Source organism: Pinus tabuliformis, chromosome 8 (assembly GCF_031772625.1).
Source record: "Pinus tabuliformis cultivar Carrire ecotype Pingquan chromosome 8, CPIR1, whole genome shotgun sequence".
Lineage (NCBI taxonomy): Eukaryota > Viridiplantae > Streptophyta > Pinopsida > Pinales > Pinaceae > Pinus > Pinus tabuliformis.
The window spans coordinates 675,289,340-675,314,884 of record NC_142294.1 but is presented as its reverse complement, the minus strand read 5'-3'; positions in this window follow the sequence as shown (position 1 = coordinate 675,314,884).

The following is a 25,545-nucleotide window of genomic DNA, read 5'->3' as shown; positions in this document are numbered from 1 at the left end:
AACTAAAGTTTTATATGCTAAAAATAATTGTTCCAATGGAAAGATCTTGAAAAATAAGGTCGATTAAAAAAAAGGGCTCTGAAAAGGTCTTCCGGATGAAGAATTTATGGCTTTTTGAAGAAAAATTGTTAAAGATAAAAACGAACCACGTGAATGTTGGTAAGTTGATGATAATGTTATATTTTAAGAAAAATTCCCCCCCTTTCCAAACTTAATCTAATTAGCTCACTTCCTAAAAACAATATTATTTTACGTGACCCACTTTTATAAATGAGTGAAAGTCACTTTTACAATGGTTCTTTATGAACTATCCACTAAATTGTAACTTAAATAAAAATAAAGTGACTTTAGAATTATAAGTGACTAACTTTTTATAGTGGGTGAGAACACTTTTACATAAAGTAACTATAAAACATAACTTACATGTGTTTTTTGAAAAAGTCACTCAACAAAAAGAAAGACTTGCACCCAAGACCTCTATTCTCATAAAATAAGTTTAGATCAAGTGAGCTAGTTTAAAAGGATATTAATTTTTGGAAAATAGGAAGGTTTTTTTTTTTTTACTCACTAAAGATTTGGGGTGCGTGCTTTCTTGGAAACCCCCTTTTCGCCTGCAAAACAAAAAAAACAACTACACAAACCAAACAAACAAACAAAAGTATCCAAGCCTTATGAATTAAAGTTAGATTTGGCCAGAAACTAAATATTTTCCTCAATGTTTTTGATTTTGGGAGATCAAAATAAGACGTAGTGGAAAAGAGCATACGGATGAGAAACAATCATTTTTTTTTGTGTCTGGTTTTCCCATATCGCACAGGGTCATGGGGCAAAGAGCATACGCCGAAATGAAAGATATAGATCTGCTAATAGAAAAAAATTATAGAGGACTATAAACTGAAATAAACAGAGAGATAAATAACTATAGCTGCAAATAAAGATTGTATACCTTCATATCTTAAAAATGACATAGTTAGGGCTACTGGAAACCTTTTTCCATGACACTAGTGGGGTTCATGACACTAGTGGGGTTCCTCACTGGACCAAATGCTCCTAAAACAATAGAGCAGTCCTCTCAGCTTCAAAGCTATCAGAAACAGTAGATCTAGGAAATGACACTTGCATACAGTTGTAGCAGCTTTGGATTTGGATCACCAATGGATCTGGCCCTCAAATAGCTCCCATACCATGTACAAATTTACAATGTAAGTTCCTTAGATAGAACACCAAAGGAAACCACTCAAAAATAGATCACAGATCAGTACACCAGTATTCTTGATGTGGTTAAAACCCTCAAAGAGGGAAACGGTCCATGACTTGAGCCAATACGGCCACTTTAGGAAATTTATTAATGTAAAAGAAATAAAATTTACATAAGATTCTCTCATGAACAATCACCTAATAAATGACCCTCAATGCTCTTTAAATAGAGATCATGGACCAATCGGGTGTTAAGCCACGAACCAAGTGTCGGTAATGCTGATGAGAGAATGAACCATCTGATCACTTCATGTCTAGAACATATCGTGACCATACGATTGTAAGTTACAAAAATTACATACTAAATAAGCACAATTTACCTAACTATACACTATACCAAGTTATACATAATTATTTCCGATGTGTCGGAATATCCTAACACCTTTAGTTTTTCACAGCAATTAGAAGTCAGTAAGATGTGAGAGAGCATATATTATTCAAAATTTAATGAGGCTACTAGTAGTGAAAAACATTTAGCAATCAAATATGATTAAAATTAAAATTTTAAGGAACTTTAATTAGATTTCATAGCTTATAGCCTTCAAAAAATATACAAATGGATTAATTCTTCAATCCCTCTATAAGCCTTTAATGCCAACTGAGAAAGATGGGCTTAATGCTCATGGCAAAAGGAAATTAGGCCTCCCATTGAAACCCTTTTGGCCCTCTCAAGGAAACAAGAGTTAGAGAAAATAATTTATGCCAAGTTAACTTTGAAAAGCCTCTCGACTCCAAGGAAGAACGCCTACAGGATAGTCAAATAAATCTCAGAAAATTCATATCTACTGCCTAAACAGAAAGAGGTCACAATCAGCCTCTAAACTGAATATGGTTAGATTCAGAGATTAAGGGAACCTGATTAACGCTTGAAGCCTTGAAGACAAAGAAAACATAAGTGATCAGGATGCATACCCTTAAAACTTCTTACGCAAACTGAAAGAGACAGGCTATTATACTTATGGTAATGAGAGTAAAAGGTATATAATAAAAAAGGTTTTCTATCCCTAAAAAAATGATTTCGAAGCAAAAGGAAAGCTTAAAAAATCTTGAGGCCTGCTAGAAAAAAAAAAAATAATAAAATAAAATAAAATTCCAGGGAGAGAAGGGATTCACTATAAGCTCTTGGTCATCAAAAAAATGATTCCAAATATCTACTAAACCATAAAAATAAACCTTTCAGCTTTGCAGCCTTGAAGATAAAGGATTTACAAAAATAAAAAATATTTGAGAGTCTCCAAAAGATATGACGTTATCCTTCAAACCCTAGCTGCAAGAATTGGTGAAGGCTAGGCATTTAATGAAAAATTTCAAGAGGTAATGCATGATGTGTAGAAAACCTACGTTGATTGGTTAACTATGTATATAGATAATACTCTTGTATTTTCAAATTCTATTTAACAACATTTCAAACATTCAAAGAAAATTCTGCAAGTCATAGAAATGCAACACTGGTGGTCTCAAAGAAATGGATGGATCTATTCAAAATTATGATCAAGTTTTTGGGACATAAATTATCTAATGGCAATATAGGCTTACAACAACATGTGATTGAGTTTGTTGATAAATTTCCTAACAAGATCACAAGTAATACCCAATTACAAAGGTTCCTTGGAAGACTAAATTATGTAAGTCACTTTTACAAATACTGTGCCAAGGACAAGAAGATATTGAATGAAAGGCTATCAAAGAATCCATCGGTATGGTCTGAATCTCATACTAAGTTTGTAAATAACATTAAAGAAAAGGTAAGAAATTTTCCTATACTCTATGTTGTAGATGTTGAGATTCCCAAAATTTCCAAATCTGATGCAAGTGAAGCGGGATGAGGAGTAGTTCTAAAGAAAGTAATATATAATGGTAAGAAGATCAGAGAAGAAATCATTCAATTTCCTTCAGGAACATGGAAAGAAGGAGAAAATAATTATGCAAATATAAACAAAGAGATTAAAGATACTCTCAATGCAGGTAATAAATTTGAAATCTTTTTGGTAAACAAAAAATTTGTGATAATAATAAATGCTTCAGCCATGAACAAGGTCTTAAACAAAGAAATTAAAAAGGAAAGTGAAGCGAAACTCACTAGGTGTGAGAGTCTCTTTGAAAATTTCGACTTTCACATTAAACATACAAAAGGGAGTAAAAATTGTATCCCATACTTTCTCAACCCAGAATATTTACAGAAAAAGCATTCAAGCGAGCATGGAAACAATCCGGGCAATCAAGTCTACAAGTGGTAGCACAATTGACAAAAAGCATGTTGGAAAGCACTTGCAAATCCATGTTATCGGAAGTTCAATCCACCAAAAATGTCTCACCAACAAAACCAATAGATAAAAAATAAAAAAAAATAAAGAAAATAAAAAAAAATAGGTGAGGCAAAAAAGAAATCGAGCAAGCGAGAAAAGATTTCAAAATTAGGTGAGCAAGGGAAAATTTAAAAAGAAAGTGAGCAAGGGAAAATTTCAAGTGAGCGTGATCATATCTCAAGTGAGCAAGAAATCAAGGACCAACACATGGCTGTAATCATAGAATGGAGTAATGGCGAGGAACATGTTCAACAATTTCCTTACAAAAGGTCTTGGTAAATATACAGAGAAGAGTGGAAACTGACATGGGAGCTTAAAAGCACCCAAGTTCTAGATATGAATCTTCATCCCAATACTGCATTAACCCAACTAATACCAGAAGTACAAGCAAGAACGACCTCAATTGTGATTGTACCTAACATGGTTTATGAATGAGCACTAAGAATAGTAATGAAAGAATAAAATGATTTAACATATCAAATTATGTGACATCAATCTCCTTTGGCAACAAGTCGATAATAGAGAAGGGATAGTGCACCAACATTGTAGCCTAAATTGGACCCAAAACTCTCAATGAATGGCCCAACAAAAATCTCGTCCTTTGATTTGCTAGTATTGATTATGATTATAATCAACGTAAAAACTTGTGGTTCAACTTATTATGCAAAGATAACATAGGAAAAAACCTACACTACTCTCTTCAAGGCTTAGTACATACAACATTATCTAAATAGGGACCTGAATGGTTGTTAGATTGGTGCAAAACATTTGGGATTAATTGGAGCGTAGTGGATCCATGGATTATTGAAGAAAAATATAAAAGTTTTGAGATTCCACTCTCTAAGGTAGAAGATCTCCAGTATGCTGAAATTGTGAATGAAGAATACATGATGAATGTTTTCTTCAACTCACGTCATCAATGGTTCATAAAGATTAAAATAATTGTACAAAACCTGCAAGGGAGACCCATTATTATTTGGAAAGTATTCTCCAAGTGGAGCATGTTTAATTATGGGGAAAACATACCCTGGTTCTAACATGCGTTTTTTACTAGAAGAGGGGTCTATTCTTATCAAACAAACCCATTTGTCTATACTAGATTACTTTACATTTGATTCCTCTAGGTTTCGAAGGACTTCTCTAACTAAAGGTGAGGATTGACACACATCCTAGAGAATCCTTGGAAATGTAATCTAAAGAGTTTGTCCAGTATGTCTAAATCCTTACTTTTGGGGTGATTCCTATGTGAATTTTCAAGGATGTCATAATCCAAAATGATGCCCCACTCTCCTCCAAAGATCTATAAATAATGTGGATGAATTCGTTCTCCTCACTTGGACCTAGTGAGTCTTGAGCTTGTATATGCTCTGCAATTGCACCTTGTGTGATCTCCTTGCATCTAAAGGAATCTCACATTGGTCCTTAGGTAGAGTTCGATAATCCTATACAGTTGCATGGGAGTGCATCTAAGAACCTAAAGTGGCAGGACTCTTAGGATATTTAGAGTTTGTTTGTTAGAGTTTGTAAAGTGTGCTTCGATATGTAGTATTAATCCATTCAACGTTGTTAATAAGAATAAAACTTTTATGTAATTGTGTTTGGTATATTATTTTATGCCTCTTCTGCATAAAATTTGTTTTGAATTTGCTCGAGATTCACTTAAAACCATGAAACACTAATTAAGCTAAATCCCATAGAGGCAAGAGGTCAAGTAAATTGAAATTACTACAACATGTTGGAATGCAGGTTGTAATTGCATGAAAGATTATATAAAGGTTTTCAAAGTTTATGAAGTACAAAAAAACCTCTAAAATCAAACTCTGAACCTCTTCGAGAGATCCTCTAAAAAATTGTTATCCATGTCCCCCAAATAGTGTGTAGAGCTATTGTATTTTAAAAGTTTCTAGTATTAAAGAATAAAAATAACCCAAATTCATGACGCTGCCATCAAATAATTTAAAAGTTTAAATGGGATAACTCAAATGCAACCCGCATCAAATAGCTGTCATCAAATAACTTAAAAGTTTAAATGGGATTCTCGTATTTATTTTAAAAGTTTAAATGGGATAACTCAGATGCACCCGCATCAAATAGCTGTCATCAAATAACTTAAAAGTTTAGATGGGATTCTCTTATTTAATTTAAAAGTTTAGATGGGATTCTCTTATTTAATTTAAAATTTTAAATGGGATAACTCAAATTCACCCGCATCAAATAGCTGTCATCAAATAACTTAAAAATTTAGATGGGATTCTCTTATTTTTTAGATTTTAGGTTCAGATTTCCTAATGTTAAAATGATTTCAAAGTTTAGATGGAATTTGCTTTTTCTCTTTAAATGGGATTTTCACGGTGTTCAAATCATTCAAAAGTTCAAATGGGAATTTTTTTTGAAGATTTAAATTCGAATTTCATAATCTCATTATGAGGCAAGGTTGGAAACTATTTAAAAATGGAAACATAAAAAATAAAGTTAACATAAGGTTGTATTTAAATAAAGATAAATTCCAATGAATGCTTCGATAAATTCCAATGAATACAGACAGGGGATCGATCCAAGCATCGAACGAACAAAGTCCCCTAACCCTAACCCTGAGATTTAAACGGTCACCAAATTTTGAAATAATATTAATTAAATAAAACGAAATTGACTCACCACTTTCCTTGTTTTCCATTCCTATCTCAAATCTCCTAATCTTGGAATCATCCAAGGCCGATGATAATTATATGATGTGTGTGCATATATGGCTTGCTACACAAACTCATTTTGTATTTTTTTGGATTTATATTTTTTTATATTTTTAAATTATCAAATAAATAAATATTATTATAATGTTTGATTTTAGATTTTTGTGATTTATATTGATTTTGATAATATTTTTCGAATTAATTATATTATAAATCATTTAATATAGTTCATTTTAGAACAAATCACATTAAATGATTTATACATTGACTAATAACTTATGATATGATTAACCCCAAAACCTATAACATAATTAATACGAAAAACATTATCAAATTATCATAATATATTTTTGAACCTTATAAAAACCACCAAAATATTACAAATGATCATAAAAAGAATTATAAAACCACAAGAGATAATAAGGAAATTGTTTCCCTATATCCCTTTTTAAATTGTCCCCTTTCGGATGATCTTTGAAAGATTGTCAACCTTTTATGTTTACCATTATCCTTCGGAATCCCATGTTCCAACGTTGGAGCCTTTAATAGAATTTTGTCTTTTAAACTCTTTGTTTTTCCATTTTGATACCTAATAATTATCAATTACGTATTTAACGTATGTAATGTTTTCGGTTACACAAAGTGGTAAATCAAGTATTTTATTAAAAAATTTGAAAAAATAGAGTGGTAAAATTTATTATAATTCAAACCAACAATGAAGATAACTATTTTTTATTGCTATTTATTAATGAGGTTGATTCATCATTGTTATTCAAGGAAAATCACCCCACCTAGAATAACCCGCTGGTGGTCCGTAAGAGGGTAGACTTTCACTCCTCCTAGATGCCTCTGGGTCGTGGGTCGTTAACCTGTTTCCTTACGTCCGAGGAAGACAAACTCTCAGCCAAACAAAACATTTTTAAAATATACTCCAGGCCCAATCAAAACGAATGTTACTAACTAGTCAAAAATTATAAATGAAAAGATAATATTTTTTAAATGTTACTAAAAATATTGATAATCTTTTTTAAAAAGATAAAGCATATCAAAGTAGCCTTCACTCCTCTAAATACATTAAGAAATGCATTCTACAAAGGAAATGATTTTTTAACTTTAAAAATATAAAGAAATGATTTTATAACTTTAATAAAATAAGAAAATATTTATGTTAGTTGTGGTAAAACTTATATGGAATGAATTTAGAGTTTTGTGGAGTTAAAATTGAAAAATAATGATATAACTATTTCAAATAATATATTAAAAATATGAGTTATTCAATCAACATATAAAATCTAAATATTATATCAATTTAAAAAACACTAAGGTCATCGCATGAATGCACCGATGGAACCAAGAAACAGTAATATTAAAAATGGTTTAAAACACTCAAATGTTACGATGAATTATATAAATATCCATTTTTAAAATAATTTTACTTAATAAACACTAATTTAAATATTTATACAAACAATTATTTTAAATTGTAATTTAATTTTTTAACAAATATTTCTAAAATATATATATAAATAAGTTGACTTTATAAAATTTAAAATTAATAATAATAAATAAGTATAAAGAATCCCTGATCGGGTGGTAGCCGAAGGAATTTATTCCCAAGAGGTGGAATTTAATTCAATTACCATGTAACATTTATGAAGACGCGGCATTTTTAGAACACTTCATTTTGGTGCTTGCCTCGTGAAAGTTCTAGAGTACCTTTGTCTTTTACTTGGCATTGGTTTGGTCATGGCGTTCGATTATGGGTTTTAGGCTGTTTTTGCCCAAAGTGTATACCATGGGACACAACGCTCAAGGCAAGGGTTGTCACTCTGATCTTTTCCCACTATGTTCTAGTTATATCCTAGGCAAGCTAATGGGGGAAATCTCTAAAGGGTGAAAGGGTGGATGATGAAGGGAAACATGTTCGGAACCAACAAGTTGTAGGAGATGCAACTACTCATCAATATAACTTGATTCCTGAGAAATGTGAGATATATCTTGTTATATTATTTATGAGACACTTAGATGATGAAAGAAAATATAGTCAAATGCCTTAATGCTTAAATTGCAAATTAGAAACACCTACAAGTGAAATGTCAAGTCACAAGATAGGTAATTTCTTCCAGAAGAATGTTAGCACCAAAAAACAATGAGCAGTGAATTATTAGAGAACAATGACAATAATGCAAATATAAATCACTCACAATCCCATTTGTTAATGATCACAATGCAATATCTAATGGGAAATGAAAATCTTAGCTAATCAACTAATTTAACAAGCTACTTTTTAATGAAAACAAATCTAACCTCAAAGTGTCAATGGTAACCCTAGTTGAATCAACAGGGATCTTTACATGCAAGATGCTTATGAGAAATAAAGAGAGCAACCTTTGGACTAGGAACAAAATTCAATAATGTGTTTGATATGAAACCAAGTTTGCCTCTGAATGAAATAGTTCCAAGGCCTAGATGCCAATGATACTCTTTTGTTTTCTTAGACAGTTAGGAACAACATTTAAACGAGATAGCTTACAAGGAGAAAAAACCCTTTTAAACTAGTAAAAAATTTTAAACTAATGTTTTAAAGGAAACCAAGTATTATTATGAGTAAAGAACTAATTTTCAATGGTTTTTTGTCAAGATTTTAACACCACAGATTACAAGGTCTTTTCTTAGAGATAGGAAAATGAGATTTAATTTGTTTAAGAACTAAATCCATTCAAAGAAATGCTTCCAAATTTTCTTATGATTATCATGTAGTGCTCTTAGTGTTTTAAGGTCTATTTTTTAGGATTAAGGTCTGCAAATGAGGCTTTCAGTTACGACTTACTTCAGCGATTTCCTTCAATGGTTGGTGTGCCAATGCAAGCACTAGATCCATTGTTTTTAGGCCACCAATGAGTTCTAGAAAATACCAAATATGTTGCCTTTACAGAGACTCAAATTGTAGAGCTTCTAAAGAGGATTGATCACTGTAGGTTGAAATTTTTTGGAAAAACCAAAGATTAATCCTTTAAAGGACTCCTCCTTGAGTTCAAGTTTCCAAATAGAATAAATAAATATTTTTATCACCAGAATTAGAATGAGAGGAACTCCTTTGATTGAAGAAAAAGTTTTCGAACTCAAGAATCTTGATGAATATGCCTTCAATTTATTGTTTGCAACCAAAATTTTAATGTGAACAATGTTGAATGTCTTGCAATCCAATTTGTTAAATAAAACTAGCAATGTAAAATTATCGAATCTCTTCTAGTGATATATCAATGAGTCATCACAATAATATGTACCTTTTGTAGGAATTACAGGGTAGGTTCCTTAGATAGAACACCAAAGGACACCACTAACAAACAGATCATAGATTATTACACTTGTATTCTTGACGTGGTTAAAAACCTCAAAGAGGGAAACAATCCACGTCCTGAGCCAACGTGGCCACTTTAGACAATTTATTAATGTAAAATAAAGATAATTTACATAAGCTTCTCTCATGAACGACCACTTAAAAAATGACCCTCCATGCTCTTTAAATAGAGATCATGGACCAATCAGGTATTAAGCCACGGATCAAGTGTTAGTAATGCCAAGGAGATAATGAACCGTCAGGTCACTTCATGTCTAGAGCATATCGTGACTGTCGGATTTTAAGTTACAAAAAGTACATACTAAAGAAACACACTTCACCTAACTATACACTAGACCAAGTTATACTTAATTATTTCCTATGTGTCAGAATATCCTAACATCCCCCCTTAAGAACAACCTGGGATATGATTGAAGAATGTACAAATATGACACAATAAGAGAAGGAATGAGGCATTAGAGCCTATCCCCCCTTAGTGAAAACTTCTTGAAATCCAACCATAAATCGAAGTTTAGTAAACTTCGCCTCTGTGAGATCCTTTATAAAGACATTTGCAACTATATCATCGGTTGAACAATACTATACTTCAAGAAGATGGTCATGAATGAGCTTTCTGATGAAGTGCATGTGTAGTTCAATGTGTTTGTTACACTGATGTTGGACTGGATATTTGCATAGTTGAATGGAAATTTGATTATCACACCAAATTGTAGTCATATGTTGCTCTTGAAAACCAAACTCTGACAGGATCTGACGAAGCCACAAGGATTCCTTACTAGCCCCAATAATGCCATCATACTCTGCTTTTGATGAAGAAAGAGAAATGGAACTTTGTTTCTTGCAACCCATGCAATAGGTACAGAACTAAGAGTGAAGACATAACCTGCAGTAGACTTTCGATGATCAGGGTCACCAACCCAAGCAGAATCAATGAAACCAAACAATAGAGGTGATGCTTCTGCACTGTAATGAATCCCAAACTGAATTGTACCTCAAACATAACGAAGTATTCTTTTAGCTACTTTCCAATGACTTTCATGTGGGTTTTGCATAAACCAAGCAACAAGGCCAACAACAAAGGAAAGGTCAGGACGAGTATGGGTCAGATACAAAAGTTTTCCAACAAGCTGATGGTATAAGGTAGCATCAAATTCAGGGGAAGTACAAGTGAATGAAATTTTAGCTCCAAACTAAAAGGGAGAAGGGGTTGGATTACAGTCTTCCATGTGAAAGCGGCGTAGAAGATCACAGGCATACTTGGACTAGGAAAGGGAAATACATTCTTTGGATTGCAAGACTTGAAGACCGACAAAATAATGCAAGTGTCCTAAGTGTGTAATTTCAAACTGCTTTTTAAGGTTCTACTTCATATGGTTTATGAGGTCCGGATCACTACTAGTAAGGATAAGATCATCAACATAAATAAAAAAGAATGATAAAAGAGTTACCCACTTTCTTGGTGTAGACAGTATTGACATAATGACACCTAGAAAAGATAGTATCTAAAAGAAACCTATCCATTTTGGCATACCAAGCCTAAGGGGATTGCTTGAGACCATAAATGGATTTCTTAAGCTGACATACAAGGCTGGAGTCTTTTTGTATAAATTCAGGAGGTTGTTCCATATAGATTTCTTCATGAAAGTCCCCATGTATGAAGGCAATTTAACATCCATTTGATGGACTTCCCATTTGAAAGAGGAAGCGGGGGAAAGAACAATGTGAATAGAGTTCATTTTGGCAACAAGGGAGAAGGTTTCAGTATATTCAATGCATTCAACTTGTGAAAAACCCTTAGCAATAAGATGAGCTTTATGTTTATCAACTTTTCCATCTAGTCCAAACTTGGTTCTGTAAACCCATTTGCATCTTCTTAAAGAATTTGGATTCTAAGTGGCCATCACAATTAGAAAATTTGCAATGTCTGTTAGTCTTATTCTCTTTTTTTTTAGTTGTGTTATCATTTTGTTGAGTTGATTTTTCATTGAGACTGAAATTTCTTAGGACCCTTGTTTGGTTTTGGACCATTCCTTTTAGGATTCTACTTCTTAGGATTCTTTGAACATGGTTGTTGCTGGGCTGCTAAGGCTTTCCTAGAAGAGTTTCCAGTATTTAGAAGACCAAGATGTAAGAGCTTTTCCTGCTCTCTTATCAAAGAATCACAAAAGGCATCAAAAAAGGGGGACTTGTAGTCTTTTCCTTAAGAAATAAAGGCATCTCTAGTAGAATGGAAGGTGGAAACAAACACAAAGGAGGTTGGTCCTAACATAGTAAGAATGGAATAGATAAGTCCGTCGTCTTCTTGCTTAACCTTAATACCTTATAAGAGAAGTCTAAGGGTCTTGAACTTGGACAAAAAATATTCAATGAAATACAAAATTTTGGGGTCCAACATAAGCAACTCATTTTTGAATTGATGGGCTCTAATTTCAATTTTAATTCCAAAAAATTTATTGAGTTATTTCATTGCTTCATCAGGGATATCAGTTTCTATGATATGGAATCTAATGTCTGGAGAAATAGACATCCCTATCAACCCACATGCTTGATTTTGTTTATTTTCCCATTTGGCTTTCTTATCTTCATCTTGAGGTTTAGACTCTTGGCCTGAGGCAATTCTATAAAGACATTTACTTCTAAGTAAATCCACAATGTAGGATAGCCATTGGAAGTAGTTGGTGTTGTCAATAATAACTAGGCATGGAATTTCCATTTTAAAAGAAACTAAAATTGCATATGCTAAAACTAAGTATTCCAATGGAAATATCTCGAAAAGTTAGGCCGATTAAAAAAAACGGCTTCCAGATGAAGAAAAGTTGTTGAAGATGCCAACAAACCACATGAATGTTGGGAAGTTGATGATAATGTTATATTTAAATAAAAATCCCCCCCTCTCCAAACTTAATTTAATTAGCTCACTTTTAAAAAATATTAGTTTATGTGACCTACTTTTATAAATAAGTGAAAGTCACTTTTACAATGGTATTTTATGAACTATCCACTAAATTGTAACTTAAATAAAAGATGAAGTTTCTTTAGAATTATAAGTGACTCACTTTTTATAATGGCTGAGAACACTTTTACATAAAGTAACTTTGAAATATAAGTTACATGTGCTTTTCGAAAAAGTAACTCAATAAAGAGAAAGACTTGAACTCAAGACCTCTATTCTCATAAAATAACTTTAGACCAAGTGAGCTCGTTTAAAATGATAGTAATTTTTGGAAAAGAGGAAGGGTGTTTTTTTTTTGCTCACTGATGCTCTGGGGTGCGTGTTTTCTTGGAAAACCCTTTTTTGCCTACAAAATAAAAAAAAAACAACCACACAAACCAAACGAACAAACAAAAGTATTCGAGTCTTATTGCTTAAAGTTAGTTTTCGCCAGAAACTAAATATTTTCCTCAATGTTTCTGATTTTCCGATATCACACTAAGGCGCGGTGGAAAAGAGCATACACATGAGGAAAAATCCTTTCTTTCTATTTCTGGTTTTCCAGATCACACAAAGTCATGGGGAAAAGAACATATGTAGAAATGAAAGGTATATATCTGATAATAGAAAAAAAATTATAGTGGACTGTAAACTGAAATAAATAGAGAGATAAATAACTATAATTGCAAATAAAGATTGTATACCTCCATATCTTAAAAATGACATAGCTAGGGCTACTAGAAACGTTTTTTCATGAAACCAATGGGGTTATTCACTGGAACAAATTCTCCTAACACAATAGAGCAGTCATCTTGGCCCGAAAGCGGTAAAAAATAATAGATCTAAGAAACAACAGTTGGATGCAGTTGTATCAACTTCGGATTTGGATCGCTAATGGATGAAGCCATCGAATAGGTTTGATACCATGTAGGAATTTATAGGGTAGGTTCCTTGGATAGAACACCAAAGGACATGTTGTAGCGGCTACAACCACCCTCCAAAATTTTGCCTTAACTTCGTTTTGGAGCCTCCCTACAAACTTTTCACAACACCTTATCTTGCTTCATTAAGTACACAAACTTCAATGTTTTTCTTGCACAAAGGAAGCCTATCGATCACAGCTTGATTCATCCCCTCACAGTCTGTTCCTCTGGACTTGGTCCAGATACAAGATGAGCAACTCCCCCAAGAAATTGTGCATTTCTGGAGGGCAACGATCCTTCCATCCAAAAATTGTGCAATCCTATCTGGCAGCCTATTGGGCTCCCAAATTGTGCAATTCTGCCAGTCAACTCTCATAGTTAAAATTGCACAAATTTCCCCAGCAGGGCTACTCAGCCTAGAATTTGTGAAAATTTGGGTAGCAGTCAGCTGCTCTGCAAAGAAATTGGGCAAATCTCCTGGGCAACCAGCCCAGCTCCCAACCAGAAATGCACATTTCCTTCAAGCAGTTGGGCAGCTTCATGCATGAGCAGTTGGGTTGACCAGTTCCACCCAGGACCAAGGAAACTTGACTTGCATGCATGGCTTGCTTTTTCCTAGAATAGCAAAAGGCAACATGCAAAAGGAATCCCATGATTCAAGGAGCTATTTTTAGCAGTTGGAGGTTACATGCAAAGTTGTTTTAGAAACTTTCCTCCAAGTGTCGCTTTTTCCTAGATTTGTGGCATGCGCGTCATGAGCTCAAAAATTATTTATTTGACGCATCAGAGCTCATTCTTTCACATCAATCTTGGAGCTCTGACATCCCATAGCACATCCAGGACTCTTCGACACATCCAGCTCAACTATTCACGGGTAAGTGGCCTCAACTTGTCTTTTTCAACATTTATGTCGCTTTTTGTGTATTCGCTTGTGTGAGTGTTGTTTGCTTGATTTCTTTGAGTGCTTGTTGTCATTTACATGTATACTAGCTTGTCCTAGCACTGTTTCATTTTTTATTTCTATCTCACTATTGTCGTATGCATGAAACTGTTTTTCAGAAGGAGTCACATGCACTGTCAATCACTTCTGCTTTCACTTAGTGTCACCATGCAGTCACTATCTTATTTTCCTTTAGTTTCCCATTGGCGAATCAAGCCAACCTTGGCCTAGACTCTGCCTTCATTGAGAGAACATTGTGCAATCTAGGGAAGGAAGGCTCTCTCTTCCTCTCTAGAAATGCACATTTCTGCCCAACGCTATCCTCTATGACTGTTTTGTGCATATCCGAGGGACAGTGACTGTTGGCCCAGAAAATTGTGTAGTGTAGTCCATGAGCCTGCATTCACTCTCGGATGGAATTGTGCATTGCACAATCCCAACAGCTAGTAGCCAGACTAAATTGCACATTGCGCAAATCTAGCAGCCAGTCTTACCTCCCAGACAACCCAAACTTCCTTTTTCATAGTTCTGGTAGCTAGTTACCTAGCCTCCCAAAATAAATTACACAGTTCTGGTAGCCAGTTACCCAGCCTCCAAGAAGAAATTGCACAATCTTTCCTATCATTTCCCCAGGTATGTGCTATGTCATTCCCCGAATTTATTCTGGTGCTCGATGACAGATTTCTTGCCATTCATGTTTCTTGTCTCCATATCTTTAAGGTTTTCATGCGCCTCTTAGCAGTATAGGATCAACGAATTCCAAGAGAGTGGGATCACAAGACACTGACAGAAATGCAAAGGGAGCAGCAGTTGAGCGAGTGTCCTCTATTGTACCAATCTATGAAGATACAAATTTGTTTCTAGATAGGGACATCAAACTCAAGTGGAAAGAGGTCAATGAAGCATTTGCAAGAAATTTTGAGGAAGACCTTGAAGACTGTCAGGTGTATGTGAACATTCAAAAGTCCATCTTGTACCAGATTGGATGCAGATTCCCTACGTTCCCATGCATGTACGTGATACACTGGATCGTCTCTCACACTGATCCTGAGAGGATGACCTTGAGCAGTGTCAGTGGTACGAAGCTTGCAACCTTTTGGGCACAAGACTATGATGAGATGTATTAGATGTCAAAGCCCGTGACTATCATGAAGACTCCCTTTAGCTTACCCAACAACAGTGCTAACTCCAGAGACATTCTGAAGAACTAGGTAAAGGAGCCAGCTCGATTCAGGTTGACACCCAACCAGATTTACAAGATGAAGATACTACAGAAGGCGTATCAATACTTGGTCATATTTGCATGTCGATTGTATTTCCAAGAAAGCATAGAAACCTTCTCACAAAGTTAGGTTATCGCGCTGGACCAATTGGCTAGAGAGGGAAAACGATGCAACTTGTCCGACATGCTAGCTCATCAACTCAAGGAACAAGTCAGAAAGGCTCGACAATCACCCGAAGGTATGCATGCTGAGATTTACATGTCCATCTACATATTTTTAGTGCCCGACAGGAGTTCCCGCGCTTGGAGTGGGCATGGTCACCGATGAATACTACTGTGAACACATATTTCAATTTTTCCGAATGTAGCTCTTAGCTCTACTACATGTTGCTGATTTTACAGGAGGAGGAACAAGTTTGGTCTTTGGTTGCTAGCTTAGAGATGGTTTATAGTGGTTATCAATATCTCTCCTTTTTTCCCTCTACCTCCATTTCATCCTTCTCTCCCTTTTTCCCTTTTCTCCTTATAGCTCCCACAACTTTGTTTCCTCCTTTCCCATAAATCCCCCTTATTTCCTTTTTTTTTAAAACCCTTTGATCCCTGTTTTTGTCTCAAAACCCCTCATAAACCCTGTTTAACTAGCCCCCGGGTCATATTTGGTTTTAACGTTATTTAACCGTATAAACCCCGATAACCTTTTAAATACATATTAACCTATTGTTTTGGTTTTACCTCGGCGCTAAGAGTCCTAACCTATTATAACTGTGCGCCTTTCCAATTTACACAACTCGGCGGGCCCATACCTGTCATATCAACCTTGAGCACGTGATGCAATTCATGACCGTCTGATCGCGCCCACCTTATCATCCAACAGTATACGCTTTCCCCACTCCCGCTAATCGCTAGACCGTTAACCCGTGGGAAAGTGATTTCCCTCGCCATCCCATCTGCCACGCGACGTTTTGTTATTGCATCGCTTGCCCTCATACGAATACCACCTTTGCCCAAAGAGCAGTGCAGGGAGACCACTTACCGCCCTTCCGGTACGGTCCCCCACTCATTAACCTGTGCGTAGCTCCCGCTCCCGATAGTTGTCCGATCTTTCTCGCTGCGATCTAACGGCTCAGAGTTATCCCGCCCGTCTTCCCCGATAGCGCCCTCCAACACAATCTGCATCGTTCGTTTATGCGATCCGACGGCTGCTATTGATCCCTGTGCCTCTGTGTCTTCCATCGCCTCCCGCCATCAGATCTAGGCCGTCCATTTTCCCCATCCAATGGCCAGTGTTAGTTCTCAGCTCCTCGTTCATTGTTCGTGCATTTTACGTGTTTTGGGCCTGTCATGTGCACCCGAAGGAGAAAGGAGACCGCAATCCAGTACTCTGTGCATTAAAACCCTCAGCCACTGCATTCAACACAGTGTACCTCCAAAGGACAAGAAGGACCACCTTGAGCAGATAAATTACTGCAGCAGTTATTGAAATGCATGCAAATCATACTTCATCCATTCAGGAAGGACAACAAAGTACCATTAACTGTCATTCTGTCCATTAAAACATTCAGATTTGTAGCAGAGGACCCATATCTAACTGTAAATGCGGTTGGTATTCAATTAAGACACCTCCACGCATAGCCTAGCAGAGCAATTTTGTAAACAAATTCTAGATATATTGAAAAACAAGATGGAATGAGGTTGATGAGTGTTATTCTGTTGTAAGCTTCAACTTCTAGAGACTGTAACTACTGTGTAACCTGCAGCTTCTGGTCTGCATTTCTAGCTAATACAAGCTTCTTTTGTTGTTAATTGCTTACTTTCCACTTCTTCTTATTCCAGGCTGTGCCTATTTTTCATTTGTTCATGTGCTATTAATGTTTAGCATTAGAGGGGCTGTCATCCCACCTCTGTGTTAGGATTTAGTATGTATCATTGAATTTGTTTGTAGGTTTCTGTTATTTTAATACCAGAGAGCTGTCATCCTATTTTGGTATTAGAAAGAAGATTTACAGACCTTTTAACTGGTTGCAGCCAGCCATCACAAGGTCCTATGCATCTGCTGGTGTGGTCAGTCTTCTCCATCATCACATTTTATTTAAACTGTGAGTAATTGATGGTTAAAATCCTTGTAGTCTGGGGGTGTTCACCCATGTCTGGGGTCAAGCATAGTAGGAGTGGTTATCTGGCTTGAATATGCAGCATTTCTTTTATTCATCCACCATTTTCCAACATTTTTGTTGAGTTTGTAATGTTCCCGAGCATCTCTGAGATACAACCTAGGAGAGTTTCTTGGGGTGATAACATTAATTGCACTGGCTCCTTCTAGGGATGAGATCCTCCTTGTGAGGTCTCAAGAACCTGCAGACCAATGCCTTTCCAGCTGAAAACCAATTAATCAAAATTACTAGTGTTCCATTGGGCATGGAGTCTATTTTGCCTCCGCAAAACTAATAAAAACAAAATATTTACAGCCTTTAAGGCCAAAATACCTTAAACAACATAAACTTTCAAAAACTGCCCATTAACTAGGCCATCAAAAATTGTCTCTCCTCCCATACTTTTCAGTATGAAGGTGTCGTTCCCTTGAACCTGTGAAATGATGAAAGGCCCTGTCCAGAAAGCATCAAATTTCCCATGGTTTCCTTTCTTCTCCTTTAGTGCATCCCATTTCAAGACCAAGTCACCAATCTGAAAATTATCTGTTTTTGCCTTTTTGTCAAAGTCTTCCTTGACCTTTCTCTGATGTGTTGCAGCCTTTTCAACCAACTGTTCTCTAATCTGATGTATTTCTGCTAGATCAGTGATCCTCTTCGCCATGCATTCTTCCTCATCCTGCTCTTCTTAAAGGAATTTAGCCACATGGAGAGTTAAATGAATTGGGAATACAGCCTCAGTGCCATATACCAGCTTGAATGGAGAATTGCCTATGGATTTTTTAATGGTCACTTTGTCAGCCCACACTGCATACTTGAGCTTTGAATCCCGATTCATTTTATTGTCCTCTAACAGCTTTTTAATTATCTTGATCAGAATTTTATTAGAGGATTTTGCCAGACCATTTCCTTGTAAATAATATGAGGTGGAATGAACAATTTTGATACCCATTGAAGCACACATTTCCACCAGCTCTTTTTCCCTGAAGGATGTTGCATTATCTGTAATCAATTTATGTGGACAACCAAATCTGCCGAAGATATTTTCTGTCAAAAACTTCATGACCACACTATGATCAACCTTCCTGGTAGGAATTGCTTTAATCCACTTAGTGAAATAATTAGTGGCTACTAATATCCATCTATGCTGGCCACTGGAATGTGGATTGATTTCTCCAATAAAATCCAAACCCCATTGTTGAAAAGGTCCTTTTACAATTATTGGTTTTAAGGGCAAGGACTTCAACCACTGTTTTCCTCCAAATCTTTGGCACCTGTCACAAGATTTAACAAAAGAAAATACATCAGAGAATAAAGTGGGCCAATAGTACCCAGCTCTGAGAATTTTATGGGCTGTAGCTTTCCAATAATGATGCCCTCCACACATGTTGTTATGAAACTGCTGCATAACTTCTCTTGACTATTCTTTGTCCAGACACCTTAAAAATATTCCAGATGGATCCCTCCAGTAGAGCAGATTTTCCATAATGCAATACTTTGCTGCCCTAAGTTTCAAAGTTCTGGCTTGACTTTGAGTAAATCCTGAAGGGATCTCTAGCTTCATTAAAAAATTAATTATTTCAGCATACCAGTTACAAGAAGCTAGATTCTCGGCCACTGACTGATTTCTCTCTGTTCCAACTGTTTTTTCCTCTTCATCTGTTTGACCATTTTCTGCAATAGCGCACAGGAAATTAATATCTAAAGACCTGCAATTTTCTTCAGCTAATAATTTGGCAAGACCCTGACCTCTGACCAGCTTGGTGGGCTTCAGCTCTATATTAAATTCTATCATTTTTGCAATCCATTTCGCCCTTCTTCCATCAGCATCAAGTTGTGTTAAGACATCTTTTATTGCAGCAGAGGGTACATATGAAATTATTTTGGAATGAAAGATATAAACTCTAAAAGATTTCAAGGATTTGATAAGAGCATATGCCTGTTTTTCCATAATATCATACCTTAGTTTAGCATCCCTCAAGTTCTTACTGAGAAATGCTACTGGATGTTCTGAACCTTCTTCATCTTGCTGCAATAAAACAGTTGTAATAGTGTCTTCAGAGGAAAATGATAAAATATGGAACTCCTTGCTGTAATTTGGGCTGCTTAGTGTGGGAGCTTCCATAATGGCTTTCTTAATGGACTCAAAAGATTGTCTTGCTGTATCAGTCCATTTGATTTCTACCCCTTTCTTCAACATGGAGGTAACATGCTTTACCAGTTCTGCAAAGTTTGGAATAAACCTCCTGACAAAATTAATTTTTCCCAGAAAGGATTGAATATCCTTCTTTGATCTAGGGACAGACAAAGTCTGAATTTCTTTAACTCTTTTGGGTCAATTTGAACACCTGCAGCAGACACAACATGTCCCAACAACTTGCCTTCATTTAAAGCAAATTGAGATTTCTTGGGATTGACTGATATTCCAAACCTCCTGCACTTCAAAAATACCATTTTCAAATGTTGTAAATGATTTTGATGGCTACTGGAGTAAACTGTTATATCATCAAGGTAGATGAGGACAAATTTATCCTTCTCTCCCACAAATGCTATATCCATAGCTCTTTGAAAGGTGGCTCTAGCATTCATCAATCCAAATGGCATTTTGGCATACATAAAAGTGCCCCAAGGTGTGGTAAATGCAGTCTTTTTTTGATCATTTGGGTGAATAGAAATCTGATTAAAGCCTAAAAAACCATCCAAGAAAGACATTACTTTGGCTCTTGAGACTTTCTGTGGCAAATGCTCCATATTTGGTAAGGGATAATTATCTTTCTTTGAGCATTTTTTTAGATTTCTGAAATCAACACACAGTCTGATTTCTCCACTCTTCTTCCTCACCACCAATAGGTTGGCCACCCATTTTGAATATCTAAGAGGAACAATGATTTTGGCAGCCAACAACTTTTTCATTTCTTTTTCAATCAGTGGAAGAAGCAATGGATTTATTGGTCTCAGCTTTTGTTTGAAAGGAACAGTATCTTTTTCTAGAGGGATTTTGTGCTCAATTATGCTCTTATCATATGTCTTCAGGTCACTATACTCCTAGGAAAACACATCAGCAAATTTCCTCATTAAATTGCAGTATTCAACACTTTGATCAACAGACAAATGAGTGGACAAATTCACATACCTAGGCTGACCCAGACTTCCTATATCATGCTTACAGACTGCAAATTGGTCTTTTTTTTGGGTAGCCTTGTAAGGCACATCATTCTAGTCAAACAGTCTTTCAAGAGGAATTAGACCCTTTAGAATATGGTTACTAGGAAGCTGGACTATGTTGTTTTTACCAATTTTATTTCTAAGCTGAGACTAGGGCTTTTCTAACAAGACATCATTTTCTTGGTCAATTTTCATTTCAGAAAATTCATCAATGACTTGGAGGAACCTATTTAACTCATCATCATCATTAAAAACTTTCCAATGGTGGACATTATCAGGCAAGGACGGTTTGTACTTCATTTGGACTTCATAAACTAGTCTGGGAGGCATAGGAGGTATAAATAGACTAGCAGAAATAGCAAGGGAATCAGCAAGCTGATTTTGGGCTTTAGGAATGTATGAAATAAAGAAAAAATCAAAAGAATCTCTGTTTCTCCATACCTCATCTCTGTATGCCTTCAAGCTTGGATGCTTTGTTTGAAATGTTTTATTTACTTGTTGAATGATCAGATCAGCATCTCCAAATACCTTCAAATTCTTGATTCCTTTATCTTTTGCTACATTAAGGCCCAACAGCGAAGCTTCATATTCTGCTATGTTGTTTGTCACTTGAAAAACTAGCTTAAAAGACAGTTGAATTCTTTCTTGTTGTGGAGATACTAGCACCACCCCTGCTCTTGCAGTTTCCCCGGAACATGCTCCATCAAAAAACATTCCCAAACCTAACTTCCTTGCTTTTCCTTGGCCTGAACTGTTGGTTTCCTGATCTGCAATGAGGCCTTCTGAGACTCTTCTATTTGGAGAATACATGCTCCAAAATCAGTGTCCACTACATATATTGGATGATTTGTAGGATTCTTCTCATCACTGATGATATATGCCAACTGTGCTTCTCTATATAACCTCCTACTCTCTCCTCCAAAAACTGGGACAGTGGCATAAGATAGATCATTTTGTAATGTCCCACCTAGTCTCTTAATCCACCCTCTGGACAGCAGCATGCCAAACTTAGGAGGGACATCTGCTACCACAATATCCATCATCATACTCTTCATGGGCAGCTGAGTTAAGGTAATGGCCAGATCTTTAATCAATCCAAGACATTTCACCTTCCTTGAATTAAAAGAAAATAAATCATGATAGGGTCTAGTGATATCAAGGCCTAACTCTTTCATGACAACTTTAGACATTAAATTGTGACTGGCCCCTTGTGTCTAGCAAGCAATTGTGAAGAATTTTGTGATGAATGGTCAAGGAGACATAAAAATATGGAGAATTATTATCAGCAGGTTCAATCATAGGGTTACACACAATGGCAGGCTTGTCATCTTGTAAATTAACAGAGTCAACGGAGGTTTGTTTGATTTCTAGCTCAAGGGCTTCAAGGATAGGCTTTCTAAATACTTTACTCTTCACCAACTCAACCAGAGGCACAAATATTTTCAATTTTTTAACTTCTAACTCAAAGCTGAAAGAAGAAGATGACTTATCAGAACTTTTTACCTCTTGAACTGGAGCTTTGAGGATGACTGGATCAGCTGATGGTCTTCTCTGCTTAATATTCTGTGGTTCTGTTTGGGCAGCAACTCTTTGTGCATGATTTCTTTGACATTCTTTGCATTGGATCTTAGATTGTATCTCTTCTAGTCACCAGTTTGTAGAACAGCTCCTCGGTCCCACTCTTGACTGTCTTGCTCCTGTAGCAAAGATTGTTCATACTCAGCCAATTTCAAAAATGTAGCGCTGCCTTTATCTTCCATGCAGTGAATTTCATCCTCATCTTCTTCAAATTGTACCTCCTCCATAACTACATTTTGGAAGGGAGATTTGACCTTCTTATCTTCCTTTGTTTCTTCACCCCTCTGCATTATTTTTAATTGCTCATTTGCGCTTCCAAATGGAATAGGATTTCTTTGAGAAAATGTGTTCTGCTGCCTTATTTTCCCTGAATTCTGCTCAACCTTTAGCTTAGAAATTTCAGCAGCCAATGACTCTATCATCTTGGTCATTTTGTCCAATTTAGGCTCTGAAGATGATGTAGAAGAAGTAGAAGCCTGATTTCTCTGCCTCCTTCTATCAGCTTGGCTTTTGAGCTTTTCTGCTGCCATAATATTGGACTCTACTTCTAGTGCTGCATCCTGCATGTCTGCTAGAGTAGCACACCTCCTTTCTCTCAATAACAGGCAGAAATCAGAGTCAAAAGCATTGGCATAAGTGAGTTTGGCAGAGGTAGGAGTAGGCTTTACCTCAGCTGGTATCTTACTATACATTCGATTGAATCTTTTATTAAAATCAGGCAAAGATTCACCATTTTCCCTCTTCAGATTACCAAACTCAGTATGGTAATACAGAAAGTCCTTTTTATCTCTCCACTGCTTCAAAAATGCATCATCTAATGCTTCAATATTTGTTATTGATCTCTGGGGTAATTCTCTAAAACACTTCCTAGCCTCTCCATCAAGGCTCTGGACAAAAACTCTCATCCACACATCATTCTCACTTATATCTAAATTATCCGCATAACTGTAAAAAGATTCAAGGTGTTCTTCTGCTGTCACTCCCTCTGTACCAGTGAATTTAGGCATATATTTTTGATATTCTCCTATAGGAATAGGATTTAAAGGGACAGGCAAGACTAAAGGTCCATATCTAGCAGCAACAATTCTCTCAATCCTCGTAGGTGCTTGTTGTCCTGCCATGATTGGAATATTTGTGAGAATACTAGCAGCTTGAATGGTAGGGAGAAATGTCATGGATGGCTGAGATAAAGGGATGTTTTGGACTGAATTGGAAACTTTCTTTGGACTAAGATTCAAAGGAGAACTAACTGATAAAGGGGCTGAACTAATCTCTGAAAGTTTTTCCTTGTTAACAGTGTTGGGTTCTAAATCTTCAAATTGTAAATCTTCACCAATACTTTGTCTTTCAGAGATGAATTAGATTTCTTAGGCTTACCTGATCCTGATGCCCCTTTTTGTGAAGATTTATTCGATTTGACAGTCCTCTCAGCTTCAGGCACTGATTCAGCAGGAGATTTCTGAGGATTTCTTCGAGTGTGTCTCACAAACTGAGCCAGAACTTCAATGTGGAGTCGCCAAAGGATGGTCTTCCTCCAATGGAGTCGCCAGACAGATGATTACAACCAGAAACTGTGTTCAAACCTTGTCTGTCATCAAAGCTTGAAGTTGTGTCGTTCTCCCAGGGAAGTTGAGCTTCAATTCTCCTCTCCCTGGCAACGACACCAATTAATGTTATCACCCCAAGAAACTCTCCTAGGCGTTATCTCAGGGATGCTCGGGAACATTACAAACTCAACAAAAATGTTGGAAAATGGTGGATGAATGAAAGAAATGCTACATATTCAAGCCAGATAACCACTCCTACTATTCTTGACCCCAGATATGGGTGAACACCCCCAGACTACAAGGCTTTTAACCATCAATTACTCATAGTTTAAATAAAATGTGATGATGGAGAAGATTGACCACACCAACAAATGCACATGACCCTATGATGGCTGGCTGCAACCAGTTAAAAGGTCTGTAAATATGTTTTCTAATACCCAGACCGGATGACAACTCTCTGGTATTAAAATAACAGAAACCTGCAAACAAATTCAATGATTCATGCTAAATCCTAACACAGAGGTGGGATGACAGCCCCTCTAATGCTAAACATTAACAGCACATGAACAAATGCAAAACAGGCACAGCCTGGAATAAGAAGAAGTGGAAAGTGAGCAATTAACAACAAAAGAAGCTTGTATTAGCTGGAAATGCAGACCAGAAGCTGGAGGTTACACAGTAGTTACAGTCTCCAGAAGTTGAAGCTTACAACAGAGTAAAACTCATCAACCTCATTCCATCCTGTTTTTCAGTATATCTAGAATTTGTTTACAAAATTTCTTTGCTAGGCTATGCGTGGAGGTGTCTTAATTGACTACCAACCTCATTTACACTTAGATATGGGTCCTCTGCTACAAATCTGAATGTTTTAATGGACAGAATGACAGTTACTGGTACTTTGTTGTCCTTCCTGAACAGATGAAGTATGATTTTCATGCATTTCAATAACTTATGTAGTCATTTATCTGCTCAAGGTGGTCCTTCTTATCCTTCGGAGGTACACTGTGTTGAATGCAGTGGCTGAGGGTTTTAACATACAGACTGCTGGATTGCGGTCTTCTTTCTCCTTCGGGCACACAGGACAGTCCCAAAACACATAAAATGCACGAACAATGAACCAGGAGCTAAGAACGAACACTGGCCGTTGGATGGGGAAAATGGACGGCCTAGATCTGATGGAGGGAGTCGATGGAAGACACAGAGGCATAGGGATCAATAGCAGCTGTTGGATTGCATAAACGAACGGTGCAGATTGGGTCAGAGGGCGCTATCGGGGAAGACGGGCGGAGATAGATCTGGGCCGTTAGATCGCAACGGGAAAGATCAGACGGCTATCGAGAGCAGGAGCTGTGCATAGGTTAACGAGCGGGGGACCATACCGGAAGGGCGGTAAGTGGTCTCCTCGCACCGCTCTTTGGGAAAAGGTGGTATCCGTATGAGGGCAAGCGATGCAATAACAAAATTCTGCATGGGAGATGGG